Below are 5140 nucleotides of genomic sequence, written 5' to 3' on the forward strand. Positions count from 1 at the left end.
AGCCAGTAGGGGCCGATGACGTCTTTGAGGTGAAAGAAATTCTTGCCGTGAAAAAAGTTCGGGGGCGTACCCTCTACCTCATTGATTGGAAGGGTTTTGGCCCCGAAGAGAGGTCCTGGGAACCCAAGGAGAATGTTAATGCTCCTCTTCTTTTAAGGAGGTTTTTGTCCAACTTCAGGAGAGGGAGACGTAAAGGGGGGTACTGTAACGTCGGCGATTGTAGCCGCTGCCGTCCAAGCAGCGGCGGGGCCCGCCACCGCCTATACTCACCGGCGCTCGCCACGCCGCACTGTGCCTGCTTCCTCCTCGTTCCCCTCTGCCCGGCGCATGCCTGCTTCGTGCGGGCTTCTTAGGCCTCGGGCATGCGCTCTGCAGGTCTCTTAACCCTGCAGCGCCCGCCCAGAAGCCTGAGCGCCCAATCAGCCGGCAGCACGGGGTATATCAGGCGCAACACACAAAAACGGCCATGCGCGGGACTTACACAAATCATGCGATAGTTGGCCCATTAGGATAACACAGGGATGTTCAATATTAGCCCTGCTAAGAATTTAGAAGTCAAAAGCGCCTGCGCGGTCAGAGTGGGTGGAGTGAAACGGCGATAAAACGTGATGGACGCGTCACTCTATCACACCCACCCCCTGAGCTCACATAGCTCATAGTGGCAAGCAATAGTGGGTGGGGATGGTAAGTGGGTGGGATAAGGCGGCGATAAAACATAGTAAACACGTCACTCTAATAGACCCTCTCTCTGAGCACACACAAATCGTAATAGTAAGCACATATTGATGACACAGTGTTGTTACTAATTTAAGAGAATGTGACGCAAAGCGCTTATGCAACTTCAAGTGGAGATATTAATACGCCGCAAACCAACCTACCTACATGTCAAGTCCCAAACAGGATGACTAGTGCGCCTGCGTAGACACCCAAAATCATACAAACCCTGCTCAGGGTGAGATAACCAAAGCGCCTGCGCATTGAGGGGAGGCAGAGTGAAGTGACGATAGAGCATAACATAAAGTCACTCAGAGGGGCCCACCCTCAGAGTTTGTGTGTAACCCAGCGACCGGCATATAAAAGTAGAAGTACTTAAACAAGTGACACGTTAGCGAAAAGGAACTGTGCCACTATCAATAAAGATGGTAGTGTGGGATGAATCAGATAAAGACCCACCCCACACACACACACCAGTCAGGGATAGCTGGAATGATTACATAAACATATACAGATAAAATACCACATAATCCACAAACTCAATAGGAACCTGAGGCAGTGGAATTTGTATAAATGGATGAGGGAATATCCAATAGTTCAAAGACCCAGCCTACATATACTTAACAATAAAGGCTGGTATAGAGAGACCTGTACCAAACTAGTCAAGGTATAAGCTGCACATGTATCCAACCCTCCAAAAGTTAAAGTATATGTCATCCTGGAAACATGAAAAATTAATGAAAGGACTGGTCATCAAATGTCACACTTCACATATAGATTTAATATACTATCTATAGATGGAGAAATACCATAGTACACAAACATAAAGATATAATCAGAAGTGTCAAGTGCAGGTAAGTATGAAAATGCACTTTTGCTGAACGTTTAGAGAGCACAGCGGGATAAAGTTCGGAAGCAAACAAATACATAGGCAAACCCCTGTAAGTTGACCTGTATGGTTCAACCACAGTGGGATAACCAAAATGAGAATGTTAAAAGAACCTTATTAGCAGCAAGACTAAAGATTGAAAAGATATCTGGGGCACCTCTGAGCTGTACCAATACAAAAAGGGCCATGTGAAGGCCACTAATTGACGCTAGACAAAAACAGTAACAGAAGGTGAACCCAGAACAAATTATGATGCCAAGGTTAAACATTGAGGTCAATACCATCATATTACAAACATTATTAGAAAGTCCCAAAATAGCATTTATCACAGAGGTATTCAACGGCCAGCGAACAGAGTCCATCCTTCCTTTTAACAGCATTCTCAGAAGTTCTGATAGTTTTCTGCCAAGGACATCTTCATCCATGAAAAGAAAAAGACAAGGTCCATCAAAGAGTAATAGACTGAAGACTGAGCCCTAAGGACCTAAAAAAAGAAGGGAAAAAAGTTGTGTGTATAACCACAAATGATGAAAAAAGGTGAAGGGAATGAAATAAGAAGAGGGGCAAAAGAAAGGAAAAGAAAAGGGGGGGGTTGGAAGTGGGGCCCATCGGGAGCGCCACAAACTGGCACCAACAGAAGGCAACAGCTGGCAGCTATGTCCTTCTGTAAAAGCCAGTGTATAGCAGCTCCTCGTTGAGGCCCAAAGGTGAAACACAATCCAAAACATAAATCCACCTGGCTTCTCGCCGAAGAAGCTCATCAGTGATTTTGCCTCCCCTGATGTTGGTACGTACTCCTTCAAGACACATGACTCTCAAAGAGTCCGGGGAACCCCCATGATGCTCAAGAAAATGGGCAGCCACTGAAGTAATGGATTTACCCTTACCCTTGTCTGTTCTTGCCGTCATGATGGTCGAGAGGTGTTGCTGCATTCTGCGTCACAGTTCCTGCGTTGTCTGCCCCACGTATAGTTTCTTGCATCCACATGCCAGAGCGTAAACCAAATTACGGGATTGACAATTGAAGTACGCCTTCGACTGTAGCTGTGGGGGCAGACAAAGCAAAGAAACAGCTCGATTAGAGAGAATCCGGGAACAGACTGAACAAGCCCCACACGGGAAAGTACCCCTATTGTCATTACCTGTTCTAATCTAGGTTACAGGGTGCCTAAAATGGCTGTTTGACTTTTAGATTTCTTGCCCTCCTTGCAACCAAATTGGGTCATTCACCAATGCAATGTCGCAGTTTGGGTTCGCTCAAGAGAATACCCCAGTTATTTCCAAGAATTTTATATATATCATTCCACTGATTGTGGAATTTCGTAATGAAGCTAACCTGGTTGCGTGCTGCTCTTACCCGTGGTGTTAGAAATTCTTCCCTGGGCTTGTTCCAAGAAAACTCAAACGCCCCAGATATAATTCTCTTTGGGTATCCTCTCTCACGAAACCTGTTGGTGAGTAAACGCGATTCTTCAATGAAATCTTCAGTGCGGCTGCAATTTCTCCTCAGTCTAATAAACTGTCCCTTTGGAATTCCCCTCCTTAGATGTACAGGATGAAAGCTGTCAAAATGCAATACATTATTTGTTGCTGTTTTCTTCTGAAAAAGCGTAGTGGTTATGCGATTCTGACAAATCCCTAATTTCAGGTCCAGAAAATCAACCAAACTGTAGGAAAAATCAGACATTAACTTAATATTCCAACAGTTCTTATTTAGTCTCAAGATGAATTCATTTAGTTGATCAGGGGTCCCAGACCAAATGATGACAATATCGTCAATGTATCGGTGCCATTTGATCACAAATTGGGAGTAACTCACTTGCTGGTATACATAAGTCTCCTCCCACCACCCCAAAAAGAGGTTGGCGTAGGAGGGTGCGCATTTAGCTCCCATGGCTGTCCCAGATACTTGCTTATAATAGGCCCTATCAAAAACAAAATAGTTTTTTTCAAGGACAAATTTAAGCAATTCTAAAATGAAGGCATCATGGCCTCTGTCACCCGTAGTTTGATGAATTAGGAAATAAGAGACCGCTTCCATACCTAGATTATGTCCAATGTTGGTGTAAAGTGCCTCTACATCGAGGGTGACTAAGATGGCGCCATCCGGTAATTCCAAATCCTTCAGGAGCAGTATCAGATGTGATGAATCACGGACATAAGACTCGAGTTTTTGAGCCAAAGGCTGTAAGAAAAAATCCAAATAAGAACACGGTTTCTCATAGAGACCCCCCAGCCCAGAGACGATTGGCCTGCCTGGTGGCTCCGTGGTAGATTTAAGTACGTTTGGTAATAGGTAAAACGTAGGTGTTACAGGGTGGCTGGTGGTCAAGAAATCAAATTCTCTCTTGTTAATGATACCGCCCGTATAAGCTCTTGACAACAGCCTATTTGTCCTTTGAAAATGGTGGTAGGATCAGAGGGTAATAGTTGGTAATATTGGGCATTGTCCAGCTGTCATCAGGCTTCAGAGCAATACATATTTTTGGGCCACAAGACAATGTTGCCGCCCTTGTCACCTTCTTTTATTTAAAAGGTGTCATTATTTTTCAAATTGTTTAGAGCCAGTCTCTCACCCTGACTCAAATTATTTTGACGATGTTTATCAATCTTGAGTTTCTTAATGTCTCTACATGTTTTATCGAAGAAAATTTGAATAGTTGGAAATAAAGAAAAATTAGGTGTCGCCTGAGAGGGTTATCTACCAGTAAATCTACTCCTCATGGGTTCGGTCTCATTTTCTGTCAATAAATCTAGAAGATCACGGAGCACTTGTCTATCCTGCTCCGGAAGCTGGTCAATAAGTGTCGGCTGAGGATATAACATTTTAAAAGTTAGTTGACAACAGAATAGATATAAATCCTTTGTCAATTCAAACTTGTCGAGGCAGTTTGTCGGTGAAAAAGATAAACCTTTTGTCAGAAGTTTAATTTCTACTTCCGATAGTTTATATGTAGATAAGTTGATAATATGCAACTCCCCTCCATCAAGCATACTGTTGGACTGAGGGCTTACATCTAATAACGTCTCCGGTTGTTGTACCTCGTTTCCCTCTCCGAGCTCGGTGACCAAGCCCCCAAGTTCATGTTTCTTTTTGTGCGATGTCTTAGGTTTCCTTTGCCCCCTTCTATGCTGCTTTCCCCGTCGCTTGTATCGGTGGATAACAAAATGACTACGCAGGGTGGGTGCAGTTGCATTGTTATTATCATTGCTCCTAATATCATTAGTCTTAGGTGTTCTGCGCCTCATGTTGCCCTGATGAGACCATCTGAAAACCCTCTGCTTATCCAAATCCATCTTGTCTCGTTGGAATTTATTCTTTTTGCCTTTGATAATATCTTTCTCAAAGCGATCCAACAACTTCAGTTGAATCCTAAAGGGGTCGACCAGTGTTTTTTTAATCAAAGCTATCAAGTTTAAGTCCCCTCTCCCTCATCTCTTCCTTAATCCTAGATAAAAAGACTCTATCCTGCTCAATCAACATATCAATGATTATGTAAGAGCATTTTTTGAGACCAGTTTCCCACACTTCCTTAA

The 5140-nt window shown here is 43.7% G+C and overlaps 1 long non-coding RNA gene across 1 annotated transcript; it reads right to left on the reverse strand.

Annotated features, from left to right (window-relative positions):
* Positions 1-2511: 2511 nt before the first annotated feature.
* On the reverse strand, positions 2512-3848 carry LOC141078043 (uncharacterized). Its single transcript, XR_012227639.1, has 3 exons — positions 3647-3848; positions 2961-3165; positions 2512-2647 (listed from the first exon to the last, which is right to left on the reverse strand). It is a non-coding gene; the product is annotated as an uncharacterized lncRNA (long non-coding RNA).
* Positions 3849-5140: the final 1292 nt, after the last annotated feature.

This window comes from Dendrobates tinctorius, unplaced genomic scaffold (genome assembly GCF_039654945.1).
Source record: "Dendrobates tinctorius isolate UK_male_01 unplaced genomic scaffold, ASM3965494v1 ptg000492l, whole genome shotgun sequence".
Classification (NCBI taxonomy): Eukaryota; Metazoa; Chordata; class Amphibia; order Anura; family Dendrobatidae; genus Dendrobates; species Dendrobates tinctorius.